General features: G+C 35.6%; 1 pseudogene; it reads right to left on the bottom strand.

Moving 5' to 3' along the window:
* Positions 1-14,524: 14,524 nt before the first annotated feature.
* Positions 14,525-16,330, bottom strand: LOC142541022 (root phototropism protein 3-like; annotated as a pseudogene).
* Positions 16,331-17,259: the final 929 nt, after the last annotated feature.

The following is a 17,259-nucleotide window of genomic DNA, read 5'->3' as shown; positions in this document are numbered from 1 at the left end:
ACTAAATTTCAAAGTTTGACAAATTAAGCATGAAAAGATTGAACAACTGATCAAGAAAACTGAAAGTAACTGAACTGAAGATTCATAAACTTATGGTTACCTAAACTAAAGATTAAAGCGTATATAATTCTAGGCAACTGAACTGAGCGAAACTAACTGAACTGTGGTGTCAGCTGAACGATCAGTTGAGACTGATCAGTTACACTACAATCAGTTGAGACTGATCAGTTACACGCTAATCAGTTAATCCTATCGGCTAAAGAAGTCAACTGATTTTATCAGCTTTACACGTCATCAGTTAAGGACATAGCCAACAACCGAAAGTTTGTACAGAAGCAGTGGGAACGCCGCATTTCAGAAAAGATATAGTGTACGACTGTCAGAAGAATGTTGACATGACTATACAAAGGATATAAAGATTCAAATGCATTCATTGTTACCGTTGGAATCAAAGCCTATAAATAGCCGAGAAGATCGGCTGAGAAAGATACGAAAGAATAACACAACATATACGAAGTAAACTGAGTCATCCCATTATCAAGCTTTTCAGTCAGAACTCTACGCATATTCTTTCAAAGCTCAATTTTACAAAAGCTGACACTTATTAAACATATCCATAACTTTCAGGTTATACTTTGAGCTTCAAGCACAAACATTCATTGTTGTTTTATTCGATCTTTGCAAGACCAGTTGTGCTTAGAAATTACATCAGTTGAGTACTGATACACATTGTAGTGATACTAAGAGTTTCAATTTTTGCATTGTTAATTCCAAACTGAGTGGGTTTGTACAAATCATTGTATAGATCAAAGCCTTTTAGTGAATATCATCTCCTCGTGATAGAAGGGATGTGATAGAAGGGATGACGTAGGAGTGTTTAAAATCTTCGAACATCCACAAATCTTGTGTTGCTTATTATTAGTTTTTATTTTGTCTGTCTTTCAGTTATTTCTGCGCTTTTATTAAGTTAAACGGATTGAAATTGACAACAAGACTCCTGAATTAAGTTTATCACTAAACTGATTCATCCATTGAAAAGTTGAGAAAATTGTCAAGTGTTTATTCAACCCCCCTTCTAAACACTTTATCATACCCAACCGATCCTAACAAGTGGTATCAGAGCAGTTGAATCTTGTTTCTGAATATTTCTTATCTACAAATATGATTACCATGTCTTCTTTCAACAAAATTACAATGTTTTCCAGAGAAGAATTTGACGACTGGAAGATTAGAATGCACTCATCTAGCTACACAAGATGATGTTATATGGTACGTTATCACTGACGGACTCATGAAAATATTGAAAGCAAACAGTGCTATTGCCATAACTGATGGTGTACCACATCGCATTGAAAAAACTAGAGAATAATGGACAGCAGAAGACAAAAGAAAAGCCAATTTGGACAATATGGCTAAAGATTTTGTACAAGACGCTGGATAAAATCACTTTCAGCAAGATAAAGATGTGAAAAACTACAAAAGAGATCTGGGAGAAGTTGATTCAGCTCTGCGAAGGCAATGAGCAAACCAAAGAAAATAGACTCTCAGTTGTTGTTCAAAAGTTTGATAATTTTAAAATGAAGACTGGAGAGTCTATGAACGAGTACGATGAAAGAGTCAGCAGAATTATAAATGAACTTAATGCACTTGTAAAAGTGTATTCAAACAAAGAAGTTGCACTGAAGGTGGTCCAAGGTCTTCCTATGGAATGGGATGTCAAGACCATGGCTATGAGAGAGTCAAAGGACCTGAATATGGTTAAACTACATGATCTGTTTGTTGATCTCAAAGCCTATGAGTTTGAACTGCGAACAAGAGAAGTTTGAACTGCTCTTAGTGCTCGCAAACTGGAACCAACCGGTTCAGTTGAGAAAACTGCTGATCAGCTGAGTAATGACGCAATGTCATTATTTAAGTTTTGTAAATTCATGATAAGAAACAAATGTTCATTCCAACAAAGTTATCAGAAGAACAACTCAAAGGAAGAACCAAATTCTTACTTCAACTGTGGAAAGCAAGGTCACTTCATTGCTGACTGTCCAAAACCAAATAAGACAGTAAACATTCAACTGATAAAGGGAAGAAAACAGTTGAATACAAAAGAAGAGACATGAATTATAAAATATCATTCAAGAAGAAACATGAAGTCCTGCTTGCTGAGGAAAGCAAATCTAAATGGGCAGAGACTGACAGTGAAAAGTCAGAATCAGAGAGCTCGAGCAGCTCCAGTGATGATGAAGAAGAGGTTAAGTGCTTAATGGCAAATGATGCAGAACTGGAGTCAACAAGTGAACATGTATTTGACTTCAGCTCTACTGATTTTACACGAGAAGAACTCATTACCACTTTGCATGACATGGTGAATGAGTACCACAAACTTGCTCGATCATTTGAAAAAGCCAAAGCTGAATAAACTGATCACAAAGACAATAAAACGAAAACTGACTGAGTCAGTTGAACTGTTGAGTCTAAAAAGGGAGCAAAGCAAAAAGCTGAAATGATCGAGAGTCAATCATTGATTCATCAATTGAAAAATGAGATTTCAAAACAAACTGACTTGACTCAGGCTTGAAAAAAGTCATCAATCACTCTGACTGAAATGCAGAGTTTGCAAAAATCAGTTGATGATAAAACTGGTTTAGACTTCAATAGCATCGATGAAACCTCTGCCAGTGATACTATGCCAAAGTTGAAAGAACACAAAGGGAAAAACATTAACTCTGTGAAATCAAAAGTGGTACAAGAAATTTTTGAACCAAGTAAACTTACCGTCCAACCGATTGAACATAAGGACAAAGCTAAGCGGTTTGGAATTGGATATAGCCCAAAGAGTTCAATTGATTCGAAAAGTTGGTCACCTAAAAGGTTCAGCTACAAAAATCATAACTCTAAGGATGGCTACTACTATTACGATAATTGTAGGTCAGTTCAAAAGAGATATCGGGTGAAAAACAATTCAAAAGGGTTAACAATCATACTATTTCATATACACACCACACACCTAACACACACAAGTCAGGGAAAATAATTTGGAACACAGCAAATGAAAAGTCAGTTAGACTGATTTAAGTCTGGGTTCCTAAAAGATTAATCAGTTTAGGACCCAAATAGCTGTGGATACCAAGATCATATATTATATGTGATTGCAGGTAATATATACAACAAATGAATCAATTTGGTACTTGGATAGCGGATGCTCGCGACATATGACAATGGATGCTGAATTGATATTCCAACTGATCAAATACACTGGTCCAAACATTAGTTTTGGAGACAACTCTAAAGGTAGAATTGTGGGTAAGGGTAAGTTTATCAATGGTAACATTATTATTAAAGATGTCTTATTGATTGATAATTTGAAGTATAACTTGATTAACATCAGTCAGTTATGCAACAATAATTACTCATTATAACTGGCAATCGTAGTGACAATACTTACAAAGTCATTTGGACTGATCAACCTAATGCACCAGTATGTTAAGTAGCTTCAAAATCTTCTAAAAACTGGTTATGGCATAAAAGTTTGAACCACTTAAACTTTAATTATATTGCTCATCTGAGTAACCATGATCTTGTAACTGGTCTGTCTAAAATAGATTTTTCAAAAGACAAAATTTGTTCAACATGTCAGTTCGGTAAACAAGTAAGATTTTCATTTAAAAACAAGGGTAGTAAATTTTCCTCCAGATTCTTAGAACTGCTGCATATGGATCTTTTTGGTCCAATACAAGTCATGAGTTTAGGGAGAATGAAATACACATTGGTAATCATTGATGATTTTTCAAGATTTACTTGGGTTATCTTTCTTAAATCAAATGACCAAACTGCTGCACAACTGATTAAGCTTTTCAAAAGATTATTAAATGAAAAATCAGTTGGAATTGACATAAGAAGGCCTGATAGAGGGACTGAATTTGTCAATCAAAATATTTCTCAATTTTTAGAAAATACTTGAATTAAGCATGAGTTTTCAGCAGCTAGAACACCTCAGCAAAATGGTGTAGCTGAAAGAAGAAATCGAACTCTTAAAGAAGCTACCAGAACAATGCTTGCTGATTCTGGTATTTCTCAAAAATTTTGGGCAGAAGCAGTAAACACTGCATGTTACACTCAGAACAGATCAATGATTAACAAAAATCTTTTAAAAACTTCATATGAGATCTGGCATGGACATAAAATTGTGGTATCCTATTTCAAAATATTCGGCTACAGATGTTATATTCACGATAATAGAAAAAATCATTTGAAAACATTTGATGCAAAATCTGCTGAAAGGAAAATTTCAAGGTTATTCATCATTTAGTAAAGCTTATAGAGTTTTTAATAAATGTACTTTAAATGTAGAAGAATCGATTCATGTCGTATTTGATGAATCGGAACTAACTGATAAGCCAAGTGATCCAGTTGAGCTAGTTGATCGCTTTACAAATATAAGTTTGGAGGATGATAGTGGAGAAGAAGTTCATATCAATTGAAATATCCTTCAAACTCCATAACCAGAGATATTGGATCAATCAGTTGAACAAGAAATTGTTCCTGATAATCAGTTGGTAGAGCAAAATGATGAAATTCAAATACCAACTGAAGCGGCAACAACTAAAACTGAAGAAAACGTTCAGTTACCAATTGAAACAGTTGCTGAAATCGATCCAATCAATGCTGAATATAGATGGAAGAAATCACATCCACCAGAACTAGTGATAGATAATTCATCGGATCCGGTAAGAACTCAGAATCAAATGATTAATTTATTTATTCATTCAGCTTTTGTTTCCCAACTGGAAGAAAGAAATTTGATGAAGCTCTTGATGATCCTAACTGGATAAATGCTATGTAAGAAGAGCTAAATCAGTTTACGCATAACAATGTCTGGAATTTCAGTTCCAACCAGTTTTTAAAACCATTATAGGTACAAAGTGGGTCTATAGGAAAAAACTGAAAGAAGAAGGTTCAGTTGTGCGCAATAAAGCGAGGCTTGTAGCACACGGATATAGACAAGAAGAAATTGATTACGACGAGACATATGCACAGTCGCAAGATTGGAAGCAATTATAATGTTCCTTGCTTATGCTTCATTCAAATACTTCAAAGTCTACCAAATAGATGTAAAAAATGCATTCATGAACTGTCAGTTGTAGGAAGAAGTTTATGTCGAACAACCCCCAGGTTTTATTAATCACTCTCTTCCTAATAATGTTTATCACTTGAAAAAAGCTTTATATGGTCTTAAACAAGCTCCAAGAGCTCTTGGTATGAGACACTTCCAAAATTTCTAACTGATCATGATTTTACTAGTTGGATCAGTTGATAAGACTCTGTTTAAATTTTCAAAGAATAATCATATTTTACTTGTGCAAATATATGTTGATGATATTATTTTTGGGTCAACTAACCCCAAATTATGTAAGAAATTTGGCAAGTTAATGCATGAGAAATTTGAGATGAATATGATTGGTGAACATACGTTCTTTCTTGGTCTACAAGTGAAGCAACTGGAAACTTGTACTTTTATCAGTCAGACAAAATACACGAAGGAACTGCTTAAACAATTTGGCATGGGGTCATGTTTAGCTGTAAATACTCCCATTAGTTCATTGATTAAATTAGATAAAGATGAAGGGAGAATATCAGTTGAGACGGCACTCTACAGAGGTTTAATAGGTTATTTATTATACCTAACTGCTATTCGTCCTGATATTGTAATTTATGTTTGCATGTGTGGTAGATTTCAGGCAGATCCTAAGCAATAACATTTTTCAGCTGCCAAAACGCATATCGAAATATCTTAAAGGCTCCCAAAATATGGGCTTATGATATGCTAAAGACTCATCTTTCAATTTTGTTGGCTATTCATATGCATATTATGCAAGATGTAAGCTTTATCGTAAAAGCATCCGTGATCATGCCAGTTTCTAGGAGACAGAATGATTTCATGGTTCAGCAAGAAGCAAACATCCATAGCAACTTCCACAACTAAAGCAGAATATCTAGCTGCTGGAAGCTGCTGTGCTCAACCGCTCTGAATTCAGCAACAACTGAAAGAATATGGATTCATTGCAGAAGAATCAACGATCTTCTGTGACAATATAATCACAATTGCAATTACATACAATCCAGTTCTTCACTCCAGGACCAAATACATTGATGTCAGACATCACTTCATTAGAGACCATGCTCTAAAGAATTCAATCAGGCTGGAGTATATATCAACTGAACAACAAGCAGCTGACATTTTCACCAAACCATTACCCGAGACTAAGTTTTATTAATTTCATAATATTCTTGGTTTAATTGATTTATCTTAATCTCAGTTGCATTATTTTATGTCTGCTAGAACTGTCACTCAGTGGTTATTTAGTTTTTACTAATTTTCACTCAGTTAGTATCAGTTAGGATGCAGAAGTAATTAAAACAGTAAAGAATATACAAACATTGACTAAAATAAGATTTTTATTAATGAAAACGATTAGCTATTACATTGTCTATTTCCTTTTCTACTGCAATCAGCTAGGAGTTAATCCATGCGGATAACTTGCCTTGCCCATCTACAACTGATTCATATTATCTGTAAAAATATTTTGTATCTGATAAATTTGTTATTATTTATAGACATGCTCTGATTGGAGAAACTAAATAAGATGAAGAGACATCAGTCAAACGAATGCAATTAATTCATCGAGGATGAGATTCTCTTGCTCTTTTTTATTTATACGCATTTGTTTAGGGGGAATGTTATTTTAAATTGGTTAACTGATAAGACATTCGTCATTTGGTCTTCAACTGAACTGATTCAGCTCTCAACTGATCACTCAGTTATTGACCTAACTGATCTTATCATATAAGTTGACTGATTAATCGAAAAGAATTTCCTATTAAATAATGGGACTGACAAAATTATGCATTTAATTGTGTTTTTCATTGAATAGTAATCGATCACGTGGCCCCACGTAGTCCAAAGGTTTTTCATTCATGATTACACACGACGTACACACATTTTTAAATCAATTCATTTTGGACTGACACGTGTCCAAAAAAATTCGAATGGTCACCAACATAAGAAATGAACCTGCATCATTTCGGTTTCTTTACGAGCATTTCAACTTACAGAGCATATCAAACTACCAAATCTTTTTCTTTTACGCAGATCCTCCGACAACTTAGAAATGGCAAGCCAAATTCCCACTTACATTTTTAATGCTATGGCTATTGATTTTGATTCAGTCCACTCTGTTAAGGATGAATCCATTTGAAGTGTCTTTCTAAAGCTGGAAGCAGTTGGATTGAAGAAGTTTCTTGGGTCATCTACTCAGGAAATCTATCCTAAAGAGGTTCAAGACTTCTATGATAACGGCTACATCACTGCTGAATGGAAAATCACAACCACTGTCGGCAGTAAGTTGCTTGTTTTAGATGAAGAATCATTCAGCACCTTTTTCCAACTGCCCTCGGATGGTCTTTCTCAATTCTCTGAAGTGAAGTTTCTTATGTTGAGGAGATGCTAACACTTTTATCTGCTGATGGAAAGAAGAAAAAGTTTATGATCCCAAGAAGGAGCTCAAGTATGAATATCAGTTGTTGGCAGACCTAGTTTCCAAGGGTGTTCTGGCTAAGGCAGGCTCTTGTGCTGCCCTCACCCTTGAGAAATTTCAAGTTATGGTTGCTGTGTTAAATGGACGGAAACTGAACTGGTCGGCCATTATTTTCATCACTCTGAAAAATATGGTTCAGTCGACAAAACAGTCCAAAGGCAATGTTGTGCCTATCAGCTCCCTCTTGAAGAGCAAAGGTTAAATAGATGACTCGGGTGAGAAGTCATCCTGAAACGTCTATTACTCGTTTTGCTTAAAAAATTACTAGAATTTTTTTTTTTGTTTACTCATTACTCTCGGCCGAATGATAAATACATATATATATATATATACATATATATATATAAACTTTAAAATACCTTGCACCATTTAAAAAAAAAAAACCAACTATATTTGAAAACTAAAGGAAATGTTTTCAAATCCTAACTTAGCAATATTGCTAAAACTAACAACCTCTCAAAAACCATTCAAAAGCATAATAAAATTCGTAAAAATATCTTTAACATAAACTTAAAATCCTAAATCATAAACATAAGTGTGGAAGAACAAGAGTTGATCCTCGGGTTATGTGAACCTTCAGTCTAGTCAGATCAACCATCAAGACCTCCATTATCATTATTATCATATTCACATGCATCGATTACACCTAGTGACTCTAATGACTCGGCAAACCATAATCTTGATAGCAAGTAATACGTATACAATCACATGCAACAGTGAAAATACTTTTACTTAAAATAACATTTCATAATCATGCACTAAACATTTTCATATCATCATAAACATATTCATATCAATCATATACGTATATGTATTCCTTTTCGTTGAATTTGGATCATTAATTGTGACTTTCGTATTCGTATTAGGGGTCGATGGATCCATCTATATGTAACCACAGTACTAGGCGGCGGGGACATCAGCGACACTCTCACCCGTCAACTGAGCCTTGAACTTACGTATTCATATATCATCGTATTCGTATTAGTCACAATTACTTCACTTCCTTCAACATTTCATATTTCAATCACTTTATAAAAATCCATGCGTATAAATATCATTTTTCTTTTAAACCAAGCATGCAACATATCTTTTAATGTTAACGATTCATCATAAAATTCCATAAACATTTAAAATAATCATTTTAACATATAAAACAGCATTCAGAGCACTGTCATGACGTTTACTATTTTCTAGGTGTAAATTGACTATTTTACCCCTAGACGTAAAAATTTTCGTATTTATCCTTAGACCTCTAAATGACGTCTCAAATCATTCCAAACTTAACATATAACCTTGAAACACTCCCATAAATGTTCCTCAGACGTAAACTTATGACCCTCGACTAATTTCCCAAAATGTTTTTAAAGTTTAGACGTACATCCAAGTTTTAACTCGTATTGACTTGAAACTTAACCAAATTTTACCAAACTTGAACCAAAGCTTAATGACACCTAAATAAACCATATTCAACCGAAATCAATCCACCTAACACCATCGGAATTGCCCTGCAAACCTACTGAATTTCTACCCTTTATTTTCGAAATCACTAGTCTAACTTGCCATGCATCCCTTCGCTCCTAGGCCTAAAGAAAATCGACCAGCCCCTTTTTGACTAGGACCCTACTGGATCTTTATGGACTCTACTAGACCGAGTTTGAGAAGCCTAAACCCACAGCTCCCCAATCCCCTCCAAACGCATGCACTCGTTTCCCCCAAGCCCGTCCAAGCGCATGCACATCAACCTTGCCCTTCGAGCCACCCTCGTGCAGCCATCTTAGGACCCTCATGCAGCCCTCTTAGGTCTCTTAGTTGTGCTCTAACAGTATCTAGAAACCATAACCAACAAGGACTCCTAGTCGAAGACTCCTTAGCCACTAGGAATCTTATTTTCGTTCATCCTTGCACCCCTACTATCCATCCCCTTTAACATGCATCTATGGACCCTTAAATATGTGGAAAAACATCTCATCAAGTTCCCCTACCATGGCAGCCTCTTTGTGCATCATTAGGAGGAGTTTTACAATATGAAAACACTAGTTTTGTGCATGTATAGCCATAAAAACGAAAATATATAAATCGTATAATGTTTTTCATGCAATCATGTATCAAACACATAATATGGTATGAAATATGAGAAAAAAGAGATTAAGGTGTGCCTTTGCGTATATTACGCATGAAAAATAGCTTGTGATGCGAAGAACGTTGGCGAGGAGACAAGGGGTGAAAGCTTGCTGATTTTTCCTTCAATTTCCATGGCTTTTCTTCTTCAAAAATACGTGTGATGTGCTGTTGGTGGCTGCCAAGAGGATTTCTTGTGTTTGTGTGTGTGGTGTGCGTGAGTTGTGTGTGTAATTGTGAGGTTTGATGGCCTTTATTTCAATTAAAACTCGTGTGCAAGCCTAGGCCCATTAATCAAGGTATAATAGGCTCATTAAACCCTTTAGTAAATATTTAAAATATTTTATTTAGAAAAGGTTGTGAAAATATTAGCCGAGTTATCAGAAAGTTCATATTTTTGATGAAAATCGAATATCGATAAAATTTACGTCTCGACGTATAAAATCAACACAAAACTCCTTATTTTCAGAAATAACATAAAGCATCAACATTAATTTAAATAATTAAAAACAATTATTTAATAAAAATATTTTTCATTTTTCAGCCCTCGGTCTCGTTCCTTGATCGCATCTCGAATAACTTTTAAAAATACAATTTTATGCATTCATGTAGAAAAGTACATTTTAAATGTGTATACATGCATACTATATTTAATTCATGCAATTTAAACCATTTAATTAAAATACATAAAAAATTTAAGAACTTGCATGCATGTGGTTCACGTGGACCTTAAAATTTTCGGGACGTTACACATCTGAATACAAGGTCTTCACTACTAAGAATGTTCAGCCACAGAAGACAAAGCTGGACATTTCTCCCGAGCAGTTTTTAAAATTCAAAAAAGAGATTGAGACGCAGGCAGCTCCCAAGTCAGTAAAGAAGGCCAAGGACTTGGCAAAGTCGAAGAAGGCAATCAAGAGGAAACTGATTGTCAGTAAAACTGAATCGGAGAAAACCCCTTTCAAAAAATCTTGAAGAAGCCAAGGACCCAGAAAAACAAGCCTATTGCAGCCATCCCAGTTGAGAGACTGAAGCCAACTGGAGCTGAATAGCCCATACGTGCAATATTGATCACGACAGTTCCAGTTGCTCCCTCAACTGATCCTCCGTATCCTCCTCCAACTGCTCCCACAAAGAAAATTATCATCGAATCTGGTGATAAACAAAAACAAGTTGGATTGAGATCACCTCTGATCACTATCACCGGTCCAATAACACTACTTTTTTGCCCGACCAAAGGGCTTGGTGATACGTGAGAAGGTAGATTCAACAGTTTCTGGGTTGAGCATTACGCATTCCCTTTCTGACCCAAAAGATAAGGGCAAGATGATTGAAGAGCCCATACCAACAAACTAGATTCAGACTCATATTGACCTGATATGGGAAAAAGTAAATGAGTTCCTTGAATCAAAGTTGAGAGCATAAAATAAATGGGTCAGATTCAAGACTAAAATTTTTGCCAACCGATTGCAGAAAAAATCGGTTTTGGAAAAATTCATCGCTTTGGAAACAGTAGTCCTCAAGGTAGTTAAAGTTGCCTCAATTTCTCAAGCACTAGAAAGGAGGAATTACTTCTTTGATCTGATGCATGTCAAAAAGCTAGCTCAAGTCATAGCTCAGCTACGCAAGAACTATGATCCTACCAATTCAACTGCCTTCAATGACAAAGCAGTTTTTGATCAGTTGTACATGGATCTTATATCATTTCAGATGAAGATCAAAGATTGGGAAATGTGACAAGAATTTATTATACCAGCTAATTCCCAAAGTCAATCATCAGAAGAACGGGCTGAACCCTCAACTCATTAGCCAGAGTCATCCAAGGAAGCAGTTGCTGAACAATCTGAGCAAGCAACCGACCTTTCTTCAAAGGATGCTCAGCCGTCATCTTCTGCTCTTCAATCTCCTCCAGCAGGTCTTCAACTATTCTTTGACGATGAGTTGTCACTGGCAAACGTCGATGAAGTAATGCAATCAGTTGCCGCTGACATCCAGCTGAATGCTAGAACTAATGAACCAGTTTAAGACCTAATCAATATTGAACAATCACCCTCAGAGGTTGTAATACTAGAAGTTGTAGAACCAGTTCAGTCGCCTGCCACGACTGAACAAGGAGTTCAAATTGAAGCTGACATCGCTCTGTTGCACTTAGAACCAACTGAAGCAGTGCCAACTGAAGAGCTAACTGAAATGTCAGCTGACAAACCAACTGAAGAGCCTACCAGCTCTACTGCTGCTCGGACCACCACCCAACCTCAAGAACCTCAACATAAGGTAGTTGAAGAAATTATTCTAAAAATGGTTACAGTTGTGACTGAATCACCAAATAGGGCCTTGGTCATTTTCAATGAAGAAGACATGGAGCAAGAACCTAGAATCGTCTGAAGCCTTTTCTCCTCAATTAACCATGGCTATTGATACTATGATAGAAGATATTCAGTCCAGTCTGCACAATTTCTATCTAAGAAAAGATCGGTTGCTAAGAAAAGATCCAGTCAACCAACTGATCAAGAACCAGCTGATAAAAGAGCAAAGAAATGAAGAAGTCCAGATCAATTAGAAGACATCATCTTTATTCAGTTGAGAGTTTTGGCAAATTTTTCAGTCAGTTATTCTTTTATTCTTTGTATGAATTTGTACAATGAAAGAAGATTCTTTCATTCAGAAATTCTTTCATTCTTTGTACAAATCTATACATTGAAAGAGTTATCAATAAAAGATTATTTTATCTACAAGATTTAGTTTGATCAGTTCATATATTCTAAGTTTTTTCAAACACCAAAAGGAGGAAATTGTTGGAAACTAAACTTCGGAGTTTGAAAAATTAAGCGTGAAAAAATTGAACAACTGATCAAGAAAACTGAAGGTAACTGAACTGAAGATTCGTAAACTAATAGTTTCCTAAACTGAATATTAATGCATATATAATTCTAGGCAACTGAACTGAACGAAACTAACTGAACTATGTTATCAACTTAACGATAATCTGAGAGTGATCAGTTACACTACAATCAGTTGAGACTGATCAGTTACACACAAATCAGTTAATCATATCGCTAAAGAACTCAACTGATTTTATCAACTTTACACGTCATCAGTTAAGGACGTAGCCAACAACCGACAGTTTGTACAGAAGCAGTGGGAACGCCGCATTTCAGAAAAGATACATTATACGACTGTTAGAATAATGTTGACATGACTATACAAGTGGATATAAAGATTCAAATACATTCATTGTTACCGTTGGAATCAAAGCTTAAAAATATCCGAGAAGATCAGCTGAGAAAGATACGAAAGAATAACACAACACAGACGTAGTTAATTGAGTCATCCGATTATCAAGCTTTTCAGTCAGAACTCTACGCATATTCTTTCAAAGCTCAGTTTTACAAAAGTTCACACTTATAATACATATCCAAAGCTTTCAGGCTATACTTTGAGCTTCAAGCACAAACATTCATTGTTGTTTTATTCGATCTTTGCAAGACCAGTTGTGCTTAGAAAATACATTAGTAGAGTATTGATACAAATTTTAGTGATACTAAGAATTTAGTTTTGTCATTGTTAAGTCCAAACTGAAGTGAGTTTGTACAAATCATTGTATAGATCAAATCCTTTTAGTGAATATCATATCCTCGTGATATAAGGGGTGACGTAGGAGTGTTTGAAATCTCCGAACATCCACAAATCTTGTGTTGCTTGTTTTATTTTTTTTATTCTATCTATCTTTCAGTTATTTCCGCACTATTATTAAGTTAAATTGATTGACATTGACAACAAAATTCCTGAATTCAGTTTATCACTTAACTTATTCATCCATCGAAAAATTGAGAAAATTGTCAAGTGTTTGTTCAACCCCCCTTCTAAACACTTCATCACACCCAACCGATCCTAACAGGACTGTAACTTGATGGATATCAAGCTAATTATTTATAAAGGAGTTTATAAGTGGATTTCATGCATTGAAAGTTGTGTAAGTTGTTTAAGGGCTAATTAAATAAGGAGATTGGAAATGCATGTTTTCAGTATAAGAGTTCACAAAACTGTATCATCAGTGAAAATTTTGATTTTCGAAATTCTCAATTTTCATTATATGAACAAGATTGTATCATATGTATATCGACGGTGTCTGATCGTCGATCGTGGTTATATTGAGTTCAAAATTATTTATTTAGTAAATTTTGAATCTACTAATTAAATAATAATAATGTTAATAATTGTGATTACTATATTTACATTAATCTCATTGAATATTCTAGAGGAGTCTAGAATTGATTAAAAATCTCACCACAATTTTCTTGAAGCCCTTCAACCGTGTGCCGCCCATCACTGCCAGATTTCTGAAATTTTGGTGATCCAGTCTCAACGCAAAATTGTTTGAGAACTCTAATGCAATCAAACAAGGAATTCAGTCTCTGATCGTGGACTTGATTAGACGATCAAATGAAGGAGTTCCGTTTGAAAGGAATTTACAAAAAGGACTATCTCCGCATAAAATCTAGAATATTTTGGAACCAGCGTTAATACACAAAGGTAAACTGATCTACACGTCATATGTATGTTTTAATTCATATGACGTCCAAGAAACAATTTGAACGTTGAAAACAAAAAAAAATTTTAATTTCCGTTACGTCTTGTGTACGAGAAACGACATTCCAACAATAATATATAAATCTTTGGCTCGTGTAAGTTATGCATGTTATATATAGTAAAGTTATGATGTTCACAGTTATGCTGCCCAAAGATACGATTGTTATGTTTAGGCTACACATACATGAGTAACGCATTTGTTTCGTTTGGAACACTCTTGGGGCCACTATCACCGAATGATAGGATCGGATAAGTGGAAAGATAAACAGGCAAAAGGTTTATTATTATGAAATGTAAATAACTAAATAAGCATACTATATATTATTACAAGTCTATGCAAGCACGATTGGCTACCACTGAACTGATTGGTCGACCACGTCTTCAGGATACGGAGTACCGCCACTTGGTGGACGTTCTACCTCTCACAAGTCTCGGCTTGGTGTCCCCGGCTGTTTTCCCCCCGACCACGAGTTCGCCCTCTCTCTCGACCCCTCCGACTTTGTTGGCCCTGAACACCGGAAACCCGAGCCTCTTCCAACTAAAATAGCCCTTCTTTTTCTCCAACATTTTCTCAATCTGTCTCTGCATAACAATGCATTGGTTCTGTAGCCTGAGGACATCTTCTTTCACTCTTGATCTCCATTTGTTGCACGTTCATTTCACGCTTCGAATGGCACCGTGCCGGGAGCTCGAGCCCGAGGATCCCCGGGCTTCGTGCTCCGCTCAATGATCCGCTCCATTCTATCTGCTTTGTAACCTTGCTTTGCTCTGAGAGGAGAACTTGAGTCTCTCATTTTGAGCAGCGTGAAGGGACGCCTCGGATGAGAGCTTTCTGCTGTCAATTAGGCTGCAGAGTCTCTTTCTATCTTGCTTCGGAACCCCGGGATGTGGCTAGTGTATTGATATGATTTTTGTTAGATAAAACTTGCCAAGTATGCATTATTATGTATGCTATAAGAACCTTTAAAAAGACGTCGACGCAATGAAGATTTTGTGCTGGTGACAATACAAAACTCTCACAAAGACCATTTATCAAACTTCATGAACCAATAATAAACTGACATTTCGGATTTGGATTCATTTGTGGTAATAGGCTAAGCATTGTAATGTCATGAATCAAGAAAATGTTGAATATAAAGATCAGATTAAACAAACGATAAAAAAAATCACAGCACGGAGACATAAAAGCTGGCTCACTTTAAGGTACGTATCAATGGCTCGATACAAGCCATCGTCAGTTGAGCGTGCGTAGCTAGGAAGCACTCCAGCAAGAATCACGAATTCCGTCAACATCAATTGTGAATCCACAGCCGCTTCTGCGAGGTAACAGTCAACAAGTTTGGCCACCTTCGAAAGGGCAGATTCGGTCCTCGAAAGTTCATCCGAACTCAAAAATTTCTTAACCAGCCGAAGAATTAACTCAACATTAAGAAGTGTAGTACAAGTGTGACTAAAACAAGGTATCATCAACTCCTTCAAAGAAGCCTGATGGAGCTGCCAAGAAATTCGTTTCTCCAGCTCCTCGAGACAACTGGCGTCCACGTTCACCATGTTAGCCACACGCAGCAACCGTAACAAGAAGTTACAAGGGATTGAATCTTTTTCTTGTGGAAGAATCCCAACCAAAGTTTCAATGAATAACCTTTTCTTCATACATGAAGCTGTGATACTTTCGGGGGAGTGTTCGAAACTGGCCATGGTTCGTTCCGACTCATCTGCAGCCATATCTGGGAGCCATTTGGAAGCATAATGTGTGATGATTGAACCCAGTCACCCACTAAGTCTGGTCTAACCCCCTTCCCTTTTATGCTTGAAAGTGTCTTCACAAAGTAATCCACGTCTAGTATGCAAGCATCATCGAACCACATTTCGGCAGCCATCAGTGGTGATAGCTTGCCTGATAATGTGATAGATTCTGGCAATGCTACTGGTGGTTTCTGCATTTGGGTAGACATAGGTTGCTTTGTGCGGTGAGAGCTTTCCTCAAGTACTAATTTGATGCATCTCTTCACTGTTAAAAAGAAATTTTTAATGCAAGGTTAGTTCTTACGCAGATTCTTTAGTTAAACATTAGACATTTTTTTATCATGTTATTGATTAACATCTTAGTCAACTAATTTATTATTATTATTATTATTAATTTTAGTTTTTTCCACCGTCAACAATTCGTCATCATTTTTTTATGAGTAGGTCTCTTGTAAGACGATCTTACGAATCTTTATCTGTGAGACGGGTCAACCCTACCGATATTCATAATAAAAAGTAATATTCTTAGCATAAAAAATAATATTTTTTAATGGATAACTCAAATAAGAGATCTGTCTCCCAAAATACGATCAGTGAGACCGTCTGATATAAATTTTTATTTTTTTTAAGCACATTATCAATTTCCGAGGTAACCATTCTAGTTGAAAATTACTAAATCGAAAAAAAAAAGGTACAAATTTATAGGGCTCACATTGTGAGTTGACCCACATGAAAGTTCCAGGTCCAACGTTGTAATATTTCATAAATCAGAATGGTTGAGCAAGAATTGAGGATATATACCTTCTATCCATTTAAAATTTTGCTATAAAACATCAACCCATATTTGATATCGCACAATTAATTAACTAGATATCCTAAGTAAAAAATTAAAATAACAAATTTATGACGTTAAACAAACTTTGTGTATGTACAGTGTTTTTTTAATCTTATAAAACGGTCGTGTAATTTCTTCATGAAATTTTACATATGTTTCATACTCGATAAGTAATGAAGTTACACGATCTGCCCCTTCTTGATTTTCTTATTTTAATTTTAAGAAGCATATGTATACATATATATACATATATATATATATTTATTTTGTCCCATTTGTTTGTGTGGAATGGGCAATAAGATAAGATTGCAAAGGAGAGGGGAAGAGATTTCATTTCAAGTCTCCATCAATAATTATTCCCTGGTGTTTTAATGGATTTTG

The sequence above is a fragment of the Primulina tabacum genome, chromosome 3 (genome assembly GCF_025594145.1).
Source record: "Primulina tabacum isolate GXHZ01 chromosome 3, ASM2559414v2, whole genome shotgun sequence".
NCBI classification, from domain to species: Eukaryota; Viridiplantae; Streptophyta; class Magnoliopsida; order Lamiales; family Gesneriaceae; genus Primulina; species Primulina tabacum.
The sequence above is the reverse complement of the archived record's forward strand: the minus strand, read 5'-3'. Positions and strand labels throughout refer to the sequence as shown.